Raw genomic sequence first — 22357 nt, 5'->3', positions numbered from 1 at the left:
GGAGGGAGACAAAGAGGGAAGAGATATGGGAACATATATATATGTATAACTGACTAAAAAAAAAAAAAAAAAGAATAATTACCATGAGCAATAAGGTGCTTTTATTCTAGGTATGCAAAACTAGTTCAACATTTGAAAGGTCAGTTAATGTAATGCACCATATCCACAAGGTTAAGAAGAAAAACCACAGGACCATAGCCATTGTAGAACAAACATTTGATAAAATCCAATGCCTATCATGATTTAAAAACAAACAAACACAACTCAGCCAACCAGGAACAGAAAAGTTTCTTCATTCTCACACATAGCCCCCTACATCTCAAAACCAGCAATGGCACATCAAATCCTTCTCACTTTTGGAATATTTCTGACTTACCCTTCTGCCGTGTCTCTCCCTGTCTCTCCTGCCTCTTCCTTTGATGCATCTCTGACTTTCTTTGGCCTTCCTCTCCTACTTTTATCATGTGATTACATTGAGGCCACCTGGATAATTCAGGCTCTCCTCTTAAGATCATCTGATGACCAACCTAATTACATCTGCACGTCCTTTCACAGCAGTACCTGGTTTAGTACATGATTGAATAACTAGGTGATGGGAATCTTAGAGATTTAGACTTATGTCTAAAAAATGGCAGTAACTGTCAAATTCAGACAAATCTCCATATGGACAGGGATAGGAAGTCTTATCTTAATTAGGATGAATCCTAATTAAGTTTCTTCCTTTTTCCTATTCCAATATTTACTAAATGTTTACTGAATGAATGATATGTACTCAGATTGTGTTAGATGAAATGGATAAAGTTGTGAATAAGAAACATCCCCTGCCCTCGTGGATCTGGTATTCTTGTGGCAAATACCAAGAGCTAAAATTCTGTGATGAATCCCAAGAAGCGAACAGATGGAATGCAGGAAGAAGAGTGCATTGGGCCGGGTGCCGCGACAGCTAAAAAGAGGGGAACCTGAACCAGTCTAATGGAGAACAAAGTTTACAATCTACAGTTCTCCAACGCTGGGGAAGCTGATGACTTCCACAATCATTTCAGACCTAAGGTTACATCTAAGAAATGGTAGGCAGGTATAGAAGTCTTCAGGCAGGGTATGTGAAGGTTGGATAGAGATCACAGGGATTTCCAAATACTTAAAGATTATAGCTCTATAGGAGAGGTTTTGACGGGAGGTTGGAAAAGGACCCGTAATACTCCAGGTTTCTGGTCCTCAGTAAACATCCTTGCTATGTTTCTTATTTGAAATATATAAGATAAACATTTGTATTTCATAAGCAATAACTTTCAAAATTATTCTGAGAAATAATATGGAAAGAACTGTTGATAATAAATTAATCTTTCTTTCTTTTGTTCTTCCTTCTTTTAACTGTTGAAGGAAGAGGGGGAAGTTGAAGCTTAGGTAACATTTAGTTATACAAACAAAACAACTCATTTTCCTGTGACCTCCGGGCACTTATGTAAGTGTCCATCATTTACAGGAACCAGTGCAGTGCCCAGTTTACACAGTTCACACTATTGGGATCCTATTTTTCCTCCTAAGATGAATCTTCCTCAATAACCACTTTCCTTTTTATTTTTAACTTCCTTTAGGAGGAACAGCTTGGGGTGAGGAGACATTTCACCGTGGTGCCAAGTGAAAGGCTCCTGAAGGAAACAGTGGGAGTGACTATTTTGACATTGACTGTACTGCCTTAAAATAAGTTTTTGATGAAACAAAAAAAAATGGCCTGTGAAAATAAGATCCAAGCCAGCACCAAACATCCTGGTGCCGTCTCAGGAAACCACTGTACTTACTGCACATATAATCTAACTGTCTACACTCAAAAGGTGTTAGAGAGATTGTTTTAGGTATAATGTGTGTCATGATTACTTTCAAAATGACTTAAGGCGTAGTCACACTTAAATAGTGCAAAACGAGACAAGATTAGACAGAGACCATCTTAATACTCAGTTCACGTTTTGCCTCTTCCAGGAAGTCTTCCCTGACCCTGCTCCCTTTCAGCTGTTAAAGCTGAGTTATGTGCCTCTTCCTTTGTCTTACCATATGGCCTTTTGCTTCTATCTACTACAACATGTGTCTCCTGAAGGTTGGAGACTGCTGGTAGTTTAGGATGGTCTTCAGCTTCAGGAGATGCTGCTCATTTTGTGGCAGGTCAACAGATGTTGCTAAATGCTTGGCATAGATTAAGTACTTAATAAATAGCTGCTCACAGTCATAAGTGGGCACAGAAATAGGCCCTGAGTTTCTTGATAGTGAAGGAGATAAAGGAGCCATAGTGAACTACAAAATTTGAGGACCCTTTTCTCTCTATTCTTACTTGATCTTTCAGAACCAGGTGCACAGGAAATCACATCCTCTTTTTGGAAACACACTCCTCTCTCAACCTCTTTGACAATGTACGGTCTTGGTTTTCCCACTACCTCACTGCTTACTCTTTCACCATCTGTTATTTTTTCCTCCTCCTTATAAAGGCTGGAATTCCTCTCAACTCTATCTTTGGCCACATTTCCCTCTGTTTTGTTTTTTCCATAAGTGATCTCATTTATTCCCATGGCTTTAAGCATCAGTTACATTCACAAATCTCAAAGGTATATGTATAGTCCATATCTCTCTTTTGCATTCCAAACTCAAATATTCCATTGTCTACCTATATCGCTAATTGAATATCTAATGTTTATCTCAAAAGTAATATTCAACATTCAACACGGGACTGCTTATTTCCTTTTCATCCTCCCAAGTCTTTTCTCCATCGCCCCAACTTTCTCAATAATGGCAGCCATGAAAATGCTCCTCCCAGACATCTAATTACAAGGAGTGTAACTGACCAAGTGCTTAGATGTTGAGCTCTGAAATCTATCCATGTATTTGTGCAGAGGCTTTACTTTTCACAGACAGCTCCCAGCCAATGGCTGAGTGCAACAGGATTATTAAAGCAGGCATATTTACGGGGGATACAGGATTCCTCTGATAGATAACTTTGGCTCAAGAATTCCCTTATGACCTTGCTCAACATTCCTTTGGCTGCACTGTCTGACATGCTTCCACTCAAACTTCCTTCGTTCCTTCTTTCCTCCACTCTAGGGCAAACCTACACTGGTATCTCTCAGCCTTTCTTAGCTCCTTCCTCATTTCTTCTCACAAGTGTTTACCCTAGTAAAATCCATGCATGTTTAATGCTATTTTGGACTCTGCCTTTTAGAGGACCCAGATTAATAAAAGTGGTACCAAAAATAGGGTAGTCTGAGAAACAGGGAAGAAGATGAGGTTTCGGTATTGGCCAGAAGATGAAAAGGTGGGGTCTGTTTGGTAGGTAAGGCATAAGTAGTCCCTAGCACAAGTTGATGACTCAATTGCAAAATATTTCTCAGCAGGTGATTTGGGAAAATACCCCAGTGCAGGAGACTTTTGTGTTAGTGTAATGATGTAGGTATTTGGAGAATATTGTACATGTGCACAAAATAGCAGTTGGCTGGTTAATGCTAAGTTGTATCCAACGACTGCAGAAGGATGGTGAGAGACTGAAAGATGTTAAGAAGCAATTAATAGCTTAATGTGAGAGCCAGAGACCCTTGTTGATTGGCGGTAGCATATGAAGTGGCCCTTATCACATACAGTGCAAGAGCAGACATAAGGGAACATCAGATTGAAGACCCAAGTGTGAAAGTACCAGAGATCCAGAGATGTTTCACTGGTTAGCCAAAGATGGTCAGTTATGCAAAGATCAGAGTCCTGGAGTCCTGACACATGGCATGAAGATATACCCTGAGGGATGCAACTACTTGACACCTAGAACTTCTAGGGTTGCAAAGGTAGCTCATACCTCCCCCCAAAAGAACTAGTACATCTGCTATGTTGTAAGATTCACAAGGCAACTGGTACCTCCCTCGGGATCTGCTCCCACCTCCTCTCTTGGCTGCTAGTCCCATAACCAGACTTAAATCCCAGTAAAACCTGACTGGGGATATGCTAGGTCTATAAGGAAGGGAAGATATATGCGTGAAGAATTAAAATAATCAGCAGGGGCCAGGGTCATACCCCTAAAATTGGATTTTGAAGGTACTTGATCAAGAGGACCAGAATGTGAGACTGGATAGGCAATAATTTGTTAACTTGAGGATACTGACTTGGACATGGGACACTCTCGCCAGGTCCCAGAGGACGGAGCAAACTTGCTGTTGGGGGGGCTATCAGAAGCCAGGAAAAAGCTATGGTCAATACTTAATGGAAATACCCGATTAGCACTGGAAAACAGTGGAGGAAGGAAAAAAGGCTGCTAGAACTGGGCATGTGAATCTGGAAGATCAGAGTCTTATGATCCAGGGAAGGCCCAAGTGAACATACTATTTGCCAAGGCCATCAGGAACGTGCTGAGAGAAGGGCTCCAGCATCACTAAGGAGTTCAATGCTTATTTTCTTTTGCAAGCCAGGAATGATGGTAGAAAAGGCAGTCATGGAGCTTAACTTATTAATATCCATGAGGATGATGGGGCCTAAAAACAACAGAGATCAGGTTGCAGCACTTAAATGCTAGAACCCATGATACCACAAATACCGTGATGACCAGCAAGGTCTGAAGGGCAAGCCAAGGGGGCTTGACCCATAGGGAGTCAGAGAAATAAGTTGAGCACAGCATCTCTAGAGGCAAAGTAGACAAGCAACCATCAAAGGTACCACTTAATATCTATAAGTAAAAAAATTTTTAAATAAGATGGAGAAGCAAGAGGCTGAGTGTAGTTGACTCAATAAAAAGTCATGATCTCTTGCTTAGACCTGAATCAATTTTCAGATCTGGAATCCAGTGACTCAAGAGATGGACAGGTCCCTAGGAAGAAGACCCCTAAATACCATGGCAATATATATCCCATGATGATTCTCAAAGTCTTTCCCCCAAAGGACCTAGGGTCTTTGACTTAGGTGACTGTACAGTGAGGAAAGGGTAATAGTAAGACATTTATAGTACTACTAATCACAGTGGACATTGATACATGGAGACCCTCAGTGTCATCACACTCTCTTCTCCCACTAGACTGGTAACTTAGAAGCCAAATAACAAATAGAATACTGGCTGAAGTATGGCTCACAATGGGCTCACTGGGTCTACAAACATACCCGTAGTCATTTTTCCAGTCCCCACATGCACAACTGAAATTGATATACTTGAAAGTTGGAGTAAGCCCTACATTGGGTCCCTGGCCTGTGAAGTAAGAACTATCAATATTAGGGAAGACCAAATGGAAACCCCTGAAATCACCTGAAAATGATACTAAATCAGAACAATATCTTATCATCACGACAGAGGGTAATGCTGAGATCAGTGACACCATTAAAAATCTAGATAAAGAAGATATGGCAGATATATACATGGAATACTACTCAGCCATTAAAAAGAATGAAATAGTGCCATTTGCAGTGACATGGACGGACCTAGAGATTATCATACTGAGTGAAGTAAGTCAGACAGAGAAAGACAAACACCATACGATATCACTTATATGTGGAATCTAAAAAAAGGGTATAAATGAATTTATCTACAAAACAGAAATAGAGTTACAGATGGACAAAACAAACTTACGGCTACCGGGGGTAAAGGGGGAGGGATAAATTGGGAGATTGGGATTGACATATACATACTACTATATATAAAATAGATAACGAATAAGGACCTACTGTATAGCACAGGGAACTCTACTCAATATTCTGTAATGGCCTATGTCAGAAAATAATCTAAAAAAGAGTGGATATATGTATATGTGTAACTGATTCACTTTGCTGTACAGCAGAAACTAACACAACATTGTAAATCAACTATAAATTTTATTCCAAAAATTTTTTTTAAATAATAAAAACTAATAAAAGGATAGAGGAGTGGTAGCCTTTATATCTCTGTTTAATTTTTCAGTCTGGACCCTGCAGAAAATGGATGGATCCTGAAGAATGACTGTATACAATCACAAGTAGTAATCCTGATTGCAGGTACTGTGCTGGACATGATATCTTTGCTAGGACATATTAATAAACCCTCTGATGCACTCCATGCCACCAATGATTTAATGAACATATTTCTACATTCTAATTAGCAAAGAGTATCAGAAATAATTTTCATTTATGTGGGATCGATAGCATTCATTTATAATGTGTCACGGCTATGTTAATTTTCTTGCGCTGTTATAATACAGTCTGAAGAATCTGGACCATAGAACATCACACTGATCCGCTGCATTGATAACATCATGCTGATTTGACAGGGCAGGAAAGAAGTGACAAATAGACTGGAGGTCCTGTTAAGGCACATGTACTCCAGAGGGTGGGAGATAAACCCTAATAAATTTTAGGGACCTGCAAATTCAGTGAAAGTTTTACATTTCCAGTGTTCAGGGACATGTTGGGATGTCCCCTCCAAAGCAAAAGACACATTTCTGTATCCATCTTGAATTCCCCATCACAAAGAAGGAAGCACAGCATTTTGTAGCCATCTTTGGATTCTGAAGGCCTAGAATTCCATACCTGGGAGTATTGCTCTACCCTATACACCTTCGGACACGGAAATCTACCAGCTTTGAGTCAGACCCAAGGACAAAAAGGCAGTGGAGCAGGTCTAAGCCAGAGTGCCATTATCCTTGTCACTTGAGCCACAAAATTAAATAAACCCTATAGTGTTGAAGATATAAGTACTGGGAAAGGATGCGGTTTGGAGCATACGCTCCAATGGGATATTCACAATATAAGCCCTTGGGATTCTGGAATAAGGCTATGCCATCCATAGAAAAGTGTATGACTTTTTTTGTGTGTGTGTGTGGTATGTGGGCCTCTCACTGTTGTGGCCTCTCCCGTTATGGAGCACAGGCTCCAGATGTGCAGGCTCAGCGGCCATGGCCCACGGGCCTAGCCGCTCCGCGGCATGTGGGGTCTTCCTGGAGCGGGGCACGAACCCGTGTCCCCTGCATCGGCAGGCGGACTCTCAACCACTGCACCACCAGGGAAGCCCGAAAAGTATATGACTTTTAAGAAACAACTCTTGGAGTATTACTGGGCTCTGGTAGAAACAGAACACTTGACCATGGGTCACCAAGTAAAGATGCATTCAGAACTGTCCCTTCTGTTGGACTCAACAAATTATACACTCAGACACGCCTAGAAGCAGTCCATCATGGAATGGAAATGTACATCCTGCAATCAACCCAAGCAAGACAAGAGGGCACAAGTAAGCCGCATGAACTGGTAGCCTAGAACTTTTGTTACCCAAAAGAGTTGCACCAGTGCCCTTCCTTGGCTTGCAAGGGACTCCTGCATGACTGACTGGAAAAAGAGGAAAACTGGGCTTCCCTGGTGGCACAATGGTTGAGAGTCCGCCTGCCGATGCAGGGGACGTGGGTTCGTGCCCCGGTCCGGGAAGATCCCACATGCCGCAGAGCGGCTGGGCCTGTGAGCCGTGGCCACTGGGCCTGTGCGTCCGGAGCCTGTGCTCCACAAAGGGAGAGGCCCGCGTACCGCAAAAAAAAAAAAGAAAAAAAAAAAAAGAGGAGGAAAACTCCGAACGTGTTTTATGGATGAGTCAGCATGCTATGGGAATGAAAAGCAAAAATGGACAGTGGCAACATAGCCACATTCCCAGTGGCTAACCTTACAAGACAGAGTAGAGCAAAATCATCCCAAGGGTAAGATGTGCACCTGGTTATCTACTTTGTGTAGAGGGATAAGGGGCCTAAGGTGAGAATATATATATAGATTCCTGGGTAGGGGTCAATGGACTAGCTTTCTAATCTGGGGCTTGGAAAGACAAAGACTAAAAGACAAAGAGGTTTAAGGAAGAAGCATGTGGATAGACATACGGGAGTGGGCATGAAGTATGAAAACATTTATATCACACATTAATGCTCACCAGGAAGTATTCATCACAGACAGGCACTGAAAACCATGTTGATGAAATGACTCAGTCAGTTGACATTACTGGCCTTTCTCATCAGCCATCCCAGAAGTAGCATAATGGGCATTTGAATGGAGTGTCCATGGTGGCAGACATGGAGGTACATGTGAACCCAACAACATGGACTTCCACTGACATAGGTATTGCTATCTCTGAATGTCCAACATGTCAGCAACGTAGACCAATGCTGAGCACCTGGTATGACACCATTCCACAGGGAGATCAAATGGCCACATTGTGGCAAGGTGATGACATTGGGCCTGTCTATTCTGGAAGGGCCAGTATTTCATTTTCATAAGAACAGATACTCATCCAGACATGAGTTTGCTTTTCTTCTTATAGAATCTTAGCCACTATCTGTGGGCTTATGGAATTCCTGGTCCATAGGCCTGGTATCCCACACACAACATAACATCTAACCAGAGTATCCATTTCACAGAAAAGGATGTGCAGGAGTGGGCCCATGACCATAGGTTCCACTGGCCACATCACATACAACACCATCCAGAAACAGCTGGCTGTGTAGAACACTGGAACTACCTTCTAAAAATACAACTAAAGTGCCAGGTCAAAAGAAATCCTCAGAAAGGATGGGATGTCATCCTTTGCAATGCAGTGTACTAGACTGCATTTATTAAATCAGGGGCCTCTATATGGCACTGTGTCTCCCTTATGAAGGTACATGTATCTGGGAACCAAGGGTTTGGCAGCAAGTTTGGCCTCACACCACCACTCTCAATGACCCACTGGAGAATTGTGTGCTTCCTGTCCTCATCATTCAGGGCTCTGTGGGGTTGGAGGGTCTAGTTCACAAAGGAGCCACACTCTGGCCAGGGGACATAAGTAATGGCAAGCTACGGCTGCCACCAGGACCCTTTGTATTCATTATGTCCAAGGACCAGCAGGTAAAAGGAAGAGTCACCATACTGGCATGTACAAGTGGTCCTGATCATCAGGCTAAGGCAGGGATTCTTTTTCCCCACTGAGGCCAAGAGGATTACGTGTGGATCCCAGGTGTTCTCCTGGTACCTCCTGGTACTCTCTTGCCCAATTGTAACTGTGAATAAACAAGCGCAGCATCCCCAGACTCAGGTCTCAGAGCACTCAAGAATGAAGGCTTGGGTTACATCACCAGGTAAGCCACCAAGACCTGCTAAGAAGATAGCTCAGGGCAACTTGTTCCCCAACCCCACCAAATTGGGCTCAGAATACTTCCAATCCATCAACAGACACTGTTGGATTTCCCTCCAATAATATTCCTTAAAACCATCTACTTTTCTCATTTCCACTTCTCCACCTTAGTCTAAGCCATAATCATATCACATTTGGGTCACTTGAAGAGCCTCCTAAATTGTTCCCTTTCTCTCTTCCTGCTACAATTCACCTTCCCTACAAGAGACAAAGTGACTTAAAAAGAATACATCAAATTTCTTCTATGCGTTTAAAAGCTTCCAGTGCTTCCTTACCAATTTTAACAAAAAATTCCAACTCCTAACAGCAGCTACAAGATCCTGTATGATCTGGCCCTTACCTCTCTTTCCAACCGTATCTGTATGCTCTTCCCCATAACTCATCAACCACTCCAGCCTTGGATTCCTTGATAGTGTTGGAATATGCAATCACTTTTTACCTCATGGTCTTTACACTAGCAGTTCTTTTTGCCTGCAATGGTCTGTTTTTGGATCTTTGCATGACAGACTTCTGTTTGTCATTCTGTTCTCAGTACAAATACCACACATTCCCTGATGTCTTTCCTGGAAATCCAGTGTAAAGTACTAAAGTAGGTTTCCCCTGTCTCAACAACAACTGGTTATTCTTTCTCAACACGTTTTTTATTATTTGCTTATTTTTGTGTTTTTTTTCTTATCTATCTCCTCAAATAGGCTTTAAAATTGATTATATCAAGAATTAATTATGCCTTGTTTACCATTAAATGCCCAGTCCCAAACATAGTACAAGGCACATAGTAGATGCTCAAAAAATATTTTTCTTCCAGTTTTATTGAGATATAATTGACCTACAGCACTGTATAAGTTTAAGGTGTACAGCACTGTATAAGTTTAAGGTGTACAGCACAATGGTTTGACTTATATATATCATGAAATGATTATCACAATGTTTAGTGAACATCTGGGACTTCCCTGGCCATCCAGTGGTTAAAATTCCGTGCTTCCAATGCAGGGGGCGTGGGTTCCATCCCCGGTTGGGGAACTAAGATCCCACATGCCATGCAGTGTGGCCAAAGAAAACCCAAACAAACAACCAAACAAAAAGTTCAGTGAACATCCCTCACCTCATATAGATACAACATTAAAGAAGTAGAAAAAACAAATATTTTTCCTTGGATTTTCTCTCTTAACTTTCGTATGTAACGTACAGCAGTGTTAATTATATTTATCTCGATGTAATAATTTTTTAAACTCAGATCTTCACTTGCACTAGCCATATTTTCCAAGAATTAAACAAGGAGAAATCAAGTGGAGATGCTGGGGATCGAACCCAGGACCTCATACATGCAAAGCAGGTGCTCTACCACTGAGCTACATCCCCATGTTGATGTAATCATTTTTAATAAACTTTGTCAGTGTATAACCAAAGAAACTTGCCTGAGCCAAACCATTTTACCTTAAGAAAAGCAATATTATGTCAAGTGTATGTAATTTTGATACAGGAAATTGGAGAATATCATAGATAGTAGTTCAACTATGGCTTTATAAAAGATATAATATTTTATCCTCTATAGAGGCAGTAAAACCACAATTCACAAAACATTTTCATAGGAAAAGTGACAGCAGGTTATATGGAGAAAACAAAGACAGAGGTATAATGATCCAGGAATCCATTCCTTTATGAGGTTCCAATTAAATTAGGTATTATTTATATGTTTGATTATAAAAATTATATAAGCTCATTATAGATACTTTGAATATATATTTATACTATCAGAGACAACAACTTTTCCACGTAGGGTCACTAATTTTCCAGTCTTTCTTTTAGAGTAAACTGGATATACAGTTCTGTATTATTCCGATTTACATTATATAATCAACATTTTCCCACATTTTTCCAAATAAAATTTAAAGGCCTGCATTTTATGCGATCACATGAATGTGCTCTAATTTATTTTATCCCATTCCCTACAGTTAAATGTTTACATATATCTACTTTTTCTTATTATATAATAACTCTGAGAGGGTCATCATTATTTATTAATATATGTCTGTATTTATGATTATTTCTTTATGATATAGTCACCAAAGTATAAGTTCTATGTCATACTTCTTGAAAATTTTTGAAGGTTGCTATAGATTGCTGTTTCTTTCCGTAAGTTTATAAAATTTATACTAATTTATAGTTCTGCCAGCAATATTTGGTTCTTGTTTCATAAAACTTTGTCATCCTTGAGCATCAGTATCTTTTATAATTTAATAGGTGACAAATGGTATATATAGCTATTTAGTTTTCTATTTCTTTGATTACAATTTTTAATGTTTATATCAAAATTTCTAATTTTTGATGTATATGGGCATGAGTTTTGTTTAGTTCCTACTTTTTAAATCAGCATCTCAGTTTTCTTATTAATATATGAAAAGATTTAATTATAAAAAATGCTTTTAAATTTCCAACCAACTATTATACAAAGCAAAAATCCTCTTTCCTAATATGTATCTATTGCTAACACTTTTCTTGATAGTACTGGTGTAATTTTATTTTACTTCATATAACATTTTTTGAGCAATAATGAACATTGAATTGACAAGCCAGGGTTCTCATTGCTGACTCCACCATATCTTTTTGTGTGACCTTGAAAATGTAGACAACAGATTTTATTCTAATGCACAGACAGCTGGTGCCCACCCATTCATCCATTCACTCATTTATTCATTCTTAAGTCATTATTTTAATGAGTACCCCATGGAGAGAACTTGGAAATTTTCCATCCCTACGTCTCTCCCAAAGCTGCTGGATGCCTGAAATTTAACCATTAGAGAATCATTTTAGGGACTATTGATCTGGGGACAGAGCTATCAAGAGGTTTAACTGTAAAAAGTCAAGCAACAGGCAAATAGCTGCCTCCTTCTAGCCATTAAATCACATTCTTCCACTGCCTTCCAATACACCAAGCAGGGCTTTGGGGAAAACTCCTTCCCTAGGGTTTCTCATCCTTTCTTCTCATTTCACGGCTTTGGATTTATATTGGGAGGATCACGGTGAGGTTTCATTAGATTATTTGGGGGTAAAGGATGGTTGCTTTCCTGACGAGCCGTAGGTAAAGAAGCTCAGCGTACAATTTACTTCGTGCCTAGTCACCTCATGAGGTACTGGGGTAGGAGTCCCATTACCTTTGTCCTGAATAAGAGTAGCATCCTCTTCTGGGTTTTAGGTGGGCTTGGGGCCTGGATGCGTCTGTCTCAGGGCCAGGACTGGGATGACAGGATCGGACAGAGCCTGGGTTAGGATGAGGGAAGTGACTGAGTTATTCAAGTGCAGGGCTGGATCCCACATTTATTTAAAATTTTGTCCATCATAGATTTTTCATTGATTTCAAATTTTTAAAATATTACATTAGAATAATGTGCATTTTGATTTACTGATTTTTTTTTTTTTTTTTTGGCCGCGCCACACGGCATGCGGGATCCTAGTTCTCTGATCAGGGATCAAAGCCACACCCTCTTCAGTGGAAGTGCAGAGTCATAACCACTGGACCACCAGGGAAGTCCAATTTACTGATGTTTTTGATGGCTCCTAAAATTCTGTGCCCTCGTTAAGTGCCTCAGTTGCTTGATCGTAATCCTGGCCCTGATTTTATTTCCTAGAGACGGAGGGAGCTTATCATCACCTTCAAGCTCGATATTAACCAAAGCTGGATGATTCCCAAATCCAACCCCAGCTGTCACTTTTGGAGAAAGTTTTGGCTTCCTTCCATATCCATCTGCTCTGGCCACTGGGTGTATTCCATATGTTTGAGTCTATGTCCTGGTCTATATCCTGTGACAATTCAGCAATTATCTCTCATTTGACATTCACCTTGGCTGAACAATAAAACAATAGCAAAAGGTACCATGCACTTTGGAGACTTCCACAGACTTCTTTGGTTCAGGAACTTGGGGTAGGTGGAGTTGGGGATGGTGGGCAGCAGGACAAATTCCTTCAAGGCTCTGAAGCGGCAGGGGGCTGCAGAAGGTACACTATTACAGGGATTCTTAAACCTGGCTACATACTACAATCACCTGAAGAGCTTTCAAAAATACCCACGTCTGGGTTCTACCCTCAGCTTTTCATTTAATTGGTCTGGGGTAGAACTGAGGCGCTGGGGTTTTGTAAAGCTCCTCAGATGATATTAATGTGAAACCAAACTCGAAAACCACTGTCTTTCATTACTCAGGGGCCAGCTGAGGCTCACTCTGAAGGGCATGAGAAGCAGATTATTATGGATCTGAAGAATCAAGTGAATAGTTTCTAAGGGTTTGGGTGAAGAAATGTCTTGTACAGCGAAAATTGGTAGCAGTGAGAGGGAGGGTGGGGAGAAAGTTTCAGTATTTCCCTAAGATTTGCTCAGTGCTATGTCCCAATTCATTATGGATGCTGGGAGCTGAATACTCTTTTTTCCACTGAGTGCCCAAACTTTGGTTGAGTTTTGTTTTTAACCCTGGTCTCTGCTTATAATCATATTTGAAGCTATAGAATCTCACCAAGTGAGTTTCTAAATGTATTTTAAACATTTACCAAGGAGCTTCTTCCAAAATATGTATTCTCTTTTTTTTTTTTTTTTTTTTTTTTTTGCGGTACACGGGCCTCTCACTGTTGTGGCCTCTCCCGTTGTGGAGCACAGCCTCTGGACGTGCAGGCTCAGTGGCCATGGCTCACGGGCCCAGCCACTCCGCGGCATGTGGGATCTTCCCAGACCGGGGCCCGAACCCGCGTCCCCTGGATCGGCAGGTGGACTCTCAACCACTGCGCCACCAGGGAAGCCCTGGTGTATGTTTTGAATACCTTGAGAGACATGTTTCTGCTGCCAGTTTTAGGCTAGAGTGTAAAATTTCTAGTAAACATCAATCTCAATTTCAAAGCCATAACCCCTTGCCTTCAGAAAATCCTCTCCATTTTAGAGTTGGAAATAAGAGAGCACCAATGTGGAGAGGGGCTGATATTGCTTCTCAGGTCATCAATGACCATAATGACGTGAAGAAGATGGAACAGTTTCTATCTTCATTACCCTAATAGGACTTTGGGGACTATTAGGGTAATGAAGATTAATAGTTCCATTACTCTTTCACTTTCGTGCTAAACCAAAGCCACAGATCACTGAGGAGAAAAAGGTATCCCAAATATTATGTAATTGTCATTGACTGAGAACGAGGGACTCCATTTGGTTTCTTGCACTAAGTTTGGTTTCAGTCTTTGCTGGGTAACCAGAACTTTCTGTGGTCCAGATGATACTGCTGAAAATGATCACCATACTGTCCTCTATTTTGAGGTTTATTAAGAGCAGCTCTTGTTCTGTTGAGATGTCTTGAGAGTGGTGGAAGGATGGGATGCCAGGGCTGTTTCTCTCGCCTACATTTTGGAATTCTTGATAGAATAATTTTCTGAAACTTTGCATTAAGGTCAAAGGACTTCCACTGGGAGGTTTTGAGTCATGGTAATTACCTAGAAAAATATTGATGTAGTATATTTTTTGTCTTGTTTCACAACAGCATAATGAGAATTTACCTGGTACTTTTCCTAAACTGCTGCATGAATTTAGGGAGGTCACTTCCCTTCTTAGAGCCTCAGTTTTCATGTCAACACATTGGAGTTGAACTGCATGATCTCAAAGCTCCCATCCAACTCAAATATTCTATGATTTGGTGATTTCTAGCTAAAATTGGGTGAGTTAATGCATGCAGATTTTACTTCACATCTAGGAAGGCAAAATAATTTTTCTGACAACAAATTCAGCATATCAATGCTGTAATGTTGCTATCTTTATACTTATTAAACTTTATTTTTTTCTAAAGACCTTAAAGCACTTTGACATTTCTTAGACTTTATCTCTGAAGCTGAGTCTACGCCTTATTTCACTAATTCTCACCATGTGTGTTTGAGCAAAGGCGATAGGAAGGTTATTATCCTTGCTTCACAGATGAAAACACAAGGTGAGTTAAATTACAATCTTCAAGGCATTGAGGGATAAAAAGGAAAATAAAGACTAGGACTCAGCCTGTATGGCGAAGGGAAGGAGGAAAGAAAAAGAAACTGCTGGTAGCTGAATTTGGGTATGGGATGTGGGGACAGAGCCTCTATGGGGCCTGTTGCCAGGAAGCTACTTGAAAAATAAAGAGTAGGAGGTAGTAGGTAGTAGTGGTCAGATTGATCATGATTCTGTCTGCCCAGCCCAGATTCTAAGAACTTTTCTAGGAACTAAATGCTAAATGTGAAAGTGGACCCAGTAAGTTTTCTAACCTAGTGTTTTACCCAGTACCTAATTTTCCTCTAAAAGCAGCAATTATTGCTAAGTCTTACAGTGATTGGTATGTCATATGCATTATCTTAGCTAAATACTCATGGGTTGGTACCATTATTGTGTCCATTATACAGCTAAAGAAGCTGAAGTCCTGGTCCAGGTCACACAGCCTGTAAGTGGAAAAACTAGCACCTGAATCTAGATCTGTCCCAACTCAAACCTGTGCTTTACAAAACTGCTTTCTAATGTTTCTCTGATAAGTGATATTCTAAAAGTTTATAGTAATATCATTTTTGTCTGCATACTACATTGCTTTATGAAAATACATTTCAATTTCTTCATGAAAATTTTGAGACCTCTGTCACTTAGTCTACCTACAGAAAAAAAAGCTTTTCGTTTTCTTTCTATGAAAAAGATGAGCAGTGATATTGTGAACAAAATTACAAACAATGGTATGCAATGTCTCACAACTCTACTGCAATTCATTTCGACAAGTATGTAGGAAGGTCTCATTTGTACCACATAATATGCAGAGAAATATGAATGTGAAGGTAAATAATACAGTCTCTATCTTCAAAGAATTTACAATAATTGAAATAGGCCCATTTCTTGGGCACATTAACATGGGTGGCTGCATTATATCCCACTCATTTGGAGTGATGGCATAGATGCTGCACCTTAATGTTTTTTCTGTCTATCCTAGGGATCCGATGAGAAGTATCTACAGAGCAGCTTCCTTCTATGGATGATATTCTTGGGCAGCCTTCACTGGTTGTTCCCCCAGGGCCACAACCCCTTTTCATGACGGCTGTGGAGAAACATGGAATAAATAATGAGTTGGCAAAGCCCTGTATCACTGCAGAGGAAGGAGTATGTATGTATTTATGTATTCCAGACATGTGAAATAATATTAGAGAAGATTGAGTCTTCAATGGTACATAGTTTTAAGGTTGGCAAGAAGTGGCTATTGATGGGGAGAAAAGTAAAGGTGGAGAGATCAAAGCAATTCTACGGAAGTGTAAGGAGGTATGAGGAGAGCAGATTTCTTAAGCTGTGGAATGCCATGAAAAGGTACTTAAATTTTGATATGAACAAAATGGAAAGACATTAATCATTGCAGTTCTGAAGGCTGGAATCAGTGCATAGGTAGTAGTTTTCTGTAATCCAGTGGCTTCCGAAATGTGATTCATGGAGCACTTGACTTTTATGGAGTCCTCTCATTAGTGACCCCTGTAGTGTTAATATTTATAAAGTCAGTTCTATCTAGGGTTAAAATAATGTACACATGGAGCTAAGAGTATCTCATAGCAAAACACACACAAGGGTTTGATTAAAAAAAAGGTAAGATAAATTATGCAAAAGTTATAGGAATTAAAAGTTTCTTATGCAATTTACTTAAATTTAAATATTTTTTAAAAGCATGGACTATGGATGTCAAGTAATATTTCCGTCATTGCCTAAAGGTATATTCTTAAGAGTTGCAAAGCATTCTTTGTTTCAAAAGTCTGTGGCAACAGACAAGATTGATATCAAACTGAATAATTCATCAGCTAAACTTTGCTCATAGCCATTAGCAGTAATTCTGATGAGTATGCATACAGAGAACTTGTTCAAACTTTCCTCCTAATTTCAGCATTGAACTTGAATGGTTCTTGATTCAAATTTCAAGTTTGTCAGGATTTTCAATCTCCTCATTAAAAAAAAGTCTAGGAAGGATTCATAACTTGAGAAGACATCCAATATTTATTTTTCCATATGAAATATACATGGATTAAAAATGTTTGGTACTTTATATTTAACATAACTTTATCAGATCCATTTTGTAAAAGTATATCTTAAATCCCCAAATTTTAATATCTAATTTAATATCTAAAGCTTAAGAAATATGTACTGAATATTTATAGCTTTACACTATCTGCCTATATCCAGTCTCAGTCTTCTCCACACAATATTCCTTAGAAGCAGAGAAATAAGAAGTGTTAATTTCCTCATTTTTTGGACCAAGGTATTAAGGCTCCAAGACTTTAAATGATTATCGTAAATTCACATGAATAATTTAGTGTTAAAACCAGCATAGCATGCAGGTTACCGAATCCAAGTTCAATGCTCTTATGTCAAATCAGAACATATTATATGATTCGTGTTATCAGTTCTTCAAAAATACTTTGAGGAATTTTACAATACAAGCTACATATAAATGAAATTCATAGCAGAAATAAAAAAGAATAAGATAATAAATATACATGTAGTCATAAACTAATCCATATCCTGTGGTCAAGAATTTACTGTGGATCTAAATTTCCTTGCAGCAATGTAAAAAGTTATATAATTTGCATCATTTGCCAAATGGAAAAACACAGGCAATGTGATATCATGTCACAACCATGCTAAAAACTCTCCCAATGTCTTTTCATTGCACTTACAGACAATTCAAACTACACATGTAGCCTACAAGGCACAACATCCTCTGGCTCCAATTATTTTTCTAGTCTCATCAAGTATTACTTTCCCCAGTGTTAACCACATTTTAATCTCTCTCTTCCTTCAACATGCCACACTCATTCCCATCTTCAGGTCTTTGGACTCACTATTCAATCCACTGGCAATGCTATTCACCCAGATATTCACTTGACTATAGCTCTTTCTTATTATCCAGGTCCTAGGTCAAAAGTCTTAGCTTCTCCTTATTCAAGCCTCGAAGAAATCATAACTGACCATCTTATCTAAATTAGTCATTTCCCCAGCTACTCCCTAATTAATTACCATGGCCTATTTTCTTCATAGCACCCTCTCTGACCCTCTCTGAAGTTTTCATATTTTTCCTAATTTTTGTTTATTTCTCTTCCCCTCCAAGTTGAATGAAAATTTCACAAGAGTCAAATACTCATGTGTCTTTTTTTCCCACTGTTGGATCTCCAGCACCAAGGACAGAGCCAACTGGGCACTCAATTGTAAATGAATAAAGTCACTGAGATGAACTTTTCTGAAAACGTAATCCTAAAGCCTCATAAATTCTTTTCTTTTTAACTTTATTTTTATGTTTTCTTAACATCTTTATTGGAGTATAATTGCTTTACAATGGTGTGTCAGTTTCTGCTTTATAACAAAGTGAATCAGCTATACATATACATATATTGCCATATCTCCTCCCTCTTGCATCTCCCTCCCACCCTCCCTATCCCACCCCTCTAGGTGGTCACAAAGCACCTAGCTGATCTCCCTGTGCTATGTGGCTGCTTCCCACTAGCTATCGATTTTACATTTGGTAGTGTATATATGTCCATGCCACTCTCTCACTTCATCCCAGCTTACCCTTCCCCCTCCTCATATCCTCAAGTCCATTCTGTACGTCTTCATCTTTATTCCTGTCCCCCCGCTAGGTTCTTCAGAACTTTTTTATTTTTAGATTCCATATATATGTGTTAGCATACGGTATTTGTTTTTCTCTTTCTGACTTACTTCAACCTTTATGACAGACTTTAGGTCCATCCACCTCACTACAAATAACTCAGTTTCATTCCTTTTTATGGCTGAGTAATATTCCATTGTATATATGTGCCACATCTTCTTTATCCATTCATCTGTCGATGGCCACTTAGGCTGCTTCCATGTCCTGGCTATTGTTAACAGAGCTGCAATGAACATTGTAGTACATGACTCTTTTTGAATTATGATTTTCTCAGGGTATATGCCCAGTAGTGGGATTGCTGGGTTGTATGATAGTTCTATTTTTAGTTTTTTAAGGAACCTCCATACTGTTCCATAGTGGCTGTATCAATTTACATTCCCACCAACAGTGCAAGAGGGTTCCCTTTTCTCCACACCCTCTCAAGCATTTATTGTTTGTAGATTTTTTGATGATGGCCATTCTGACTGGTGTGAGGTGATACCTCACTGTAGTTTTGATTTGCATTTCTCTAACGATTAGTGATGTTGAGCATCCTTTCATGTGTTTGTTGGCAATTTGTATACCTTCTTTGGAGAAATGTCTATTTAGGTCTTCTACCCATTTTTGGATTGTGTTGTTTGTAAAACTTCAAAAATTTTTAAAAAGACTTTGAAAACATGATGTGATATGGCTTTAGCATCTACTTTTAGAAATATGAAGCCACCACCAGTAGAGATGGGGTAGAATGAAGACAGAGTTTATGGCAGAACTTTGAGTAAAACTAGTATGTAATTGAAGGCCAACTAAATAAGAGCCTTTGAAGGAGATTAACATGAAATGTCCACAGAGAGGAAACAAACAAGGTTAGTGTTACAAAATCAAAGTGACAGGAAGATCTTTAAAGCAGCAAAAATAACATTGTGTTTGTGTACTAATAATATAAGCAAGAAAATTCAATAAGGGATCATGGGCCTACAGTCTAATTAATGTAATGTGGCCAAGCTGCAGATACACAACATATTTTAATCTATATATTCAGCTAAACTGGATAAATGAGACATGCATTTATCTTGGTGAGGTTACAATAAAGATTTTTCAAGACTGAAATCAATCCTAATTTTTTGGCAGCTGATTTAATAACAAGTTATACCAAAATATGTACCATCACAAAATCACCCTTTAAAAAAAGTTTACTGAGATCCAGGATTTTACAGTAAAGCAGGGACTGGGGTAACCTTAGTGGGTCTGCCCTTCTGGAGAAGTCACATGAATTGCAGTAGTCCCAGCTGTGGGATAGGCTGAACAGGCAAGACCTGTCAGAGTGCACTTGTCATTTACAAGGATTTTAATGTTCAAGCTTGTACTTATCAAGAATATAAATATACAGAATGGAGTACATGTTATTGTTCAAGATATCTTTGACCATTATACAGTATTAAAATTTTGATACTGGAAATTTTCATCATTTTATGTAACTTTGTCAGTTGTCTTTTACCTTATTGGATATAATGTAGGTAATCAGTTGGAATATGCAGGGGTTTTGAAGACAGACTTGGATTCCTATCACCATTCTTGCATTTATTAACCATGTAACCTTGAGCAACCTTGACCCACTGGGTCTCAGATTTGCTATCTGTGCAACAAGAATAATAATACCTACCTCACATTAAAGGAGATAAGGCATATAAAGTGTCTAAGAGAGTGCCAACATATATAAGAGACTCAAAAATGTTAGTAATTGCCTCTTGATGAATGTCTTTTGCCACTGGGCGACTTGGCCACCCCCTTCTCATTTCTCTCTCCATCATCCTGAAACTGCCTTTTCCGGAATCACCTGCCTGCATGATTCTGGATTATATTCTCCTTCTTCTAGCTGCTCACATGAGATTTGGGAAGTGGACGAGAAAGAAAAGCCATTATTCTCTGCTGGCATGTGTGGGCAGAGGTTTAGAAATTGGCAGCCTACTAATCATCTTCTTCAGGGCTGAAGGCAGTTGAAGTTATTGGTGATGAGGTCCCTGTAACCCCTCTTCTTCCAGATTTCCTGAAAAATCAGCTATGGCCCTCTTTTCTACCCCAGATTTTCAATAGTTGCATAAGCCTCTAATTCCCTGTATTAAAGCACTTTCTGCTCAGAATACCTAAGATAGCTAGTCTTCTCATGACTGAACTCTGGCAGATTCTTGAAAGACACTATTATCCTTCTAGTTCTGACTGCTGGTAGATGGAGCCCCACTTACTTGACCTCTCTGTTGTACTTGATGATGTTGATATTTGGCATATTTGGCTTCTTTCACTTGTTCCTGGCCACTGTTTAGCATGAGCTTATGTGGGACCATTTTCTTCAGCCTCTTCTTAAATGTTGTTGCACCCACGCGTTCCATTCTTTTTCTTAATTAAAAATTTTTTTTATTGAAGTATAGTTGATTTACAATGTTGTGTTAGTTTCCATTGTACAGCAAAGTGAATCAGTTATGCATATATCCACTCTTTTTTAGATTCTTCCCCCATATAGGCCATTACAGAGTACTGAGTAGAGTTCCCTGTGCTGTACAGTAGGTTCTTATTAGTTATCTATTTTATATATAGTAGTGTGCATATGTCAATCCCAATCTTCCAATTTAAGCCTACCCCCCTTTCCCTCTTGGTAACCATAAGTTTGTTTTCTATGTCTGTGAGTCTATTTCTGTTTTGTAAATCAGTTCATTTGTATCATTTTTACTAGAATCCACATGTAAGTGATAGCATATGATAACTGTCTGTCTTACTTCACTTTAGCATGATAATCTCTAGGTCCATCCACGTTGCTGAAAAATATGGAACGTTTCACGATTTTGCATGTCGTCCTTGCACAGGGGCCATGCTAATCTTCTCTGTATTGTTCCAATTTTAGTATTTGTGCTGCTGAAACGAGCACCTGAGTTCCATTCTTGAGTCTTCTTTTACTGTATACATTATCCTTATGCTATTTTCCACTTGCTCACTATCTCAAGAATATGTATCTTTAGCCCAGAAAAATTTAAATGAATGCATAAATGAAGTAGAGAAAGAAAACTGAATGGGAAGAGAAAAAGTATACCTTTAATATACGCTGCCTTAAGTGAGTGTATTTATTCTATCTACAGAAATGAGAACATCTAAATTCTAGAGATTTTAAAACATATTCAGGATGTTCAATTTGCTGTATTTCTAGTGATGAAAAATGTAACAGAATAGAGAAGATGCTGATTTCAGTAAACTAAGAGGGAATTTTAACTTTTAGGAATCCTGGAAAAATGTGTTTTCTAACTAAACTTGCTATTCTTGAGGATTAATAAGAGATAATGGCAACTGAGGGTGAACAAAGTAGACTTTAGAGAAAAGTAACATCTATCTTCCCTGATAAGTTAGTACCCTTGCCAAAAATGATCCATGATCGAATAAGGTGGAGATTTTCAAACTGAGATCTGAGGAACTCTAGCTGGTGTCTGCCCTAGCATGATAGGCAGAATTCTAAGATGTCTTCCAAGATTCCCATCCCCTCATATACATGTCCTATAGAATCTCTGGGACTTTGAACATGATGGGATACCAGTCCTGTATTTAGGTTATA

The 22357-nt window shown here is 39.2% G+C and overlaps 1 non-coding gene and 1 pseudogene across 1 annotated transcript; both read right to left on the bottom strand.

The window, feature by feature from the left end:
- LOC103077535 (tRNA pseudouridine(38/39) synthase-like) overlaps window positions 1–21149 on the bottom strand; it is a 106526-nt pseudogene extending 85377 nt beyond the window's left edge.
- TRNAA-UGC (transfer RNA alanine (anticodon UGC)) lies at window positions 10409–10480 on the bottom strand. Its single transcript has one exon. It is a non-coding gene; the product is annotated as a tRNA-Ala (tRNA).
- Window positions 21150–22357: the final 1208 nt, after the last annotated feature.

This window comes from Lipotes vexillifer, unplaced genomic scaffold (genome assembly GCF_000442215.2).
Source record: "Lipotes vexillifer unplaced genomic scaffold, Lipotes_vexillifer_v1.1 scaffold2176, whole genome shotgun sequence".
Classification (NCBI taxonomy): domain Eukaryota; kingdom Metazoa; phylum Chordata; class Mammalia; order Artiodactyla; family Lipotidae; genus Lipotes; species Lipotes vexillifer.
This window is presented reverse-complemented; position numbering and strand designations above follow the sequence as displayed.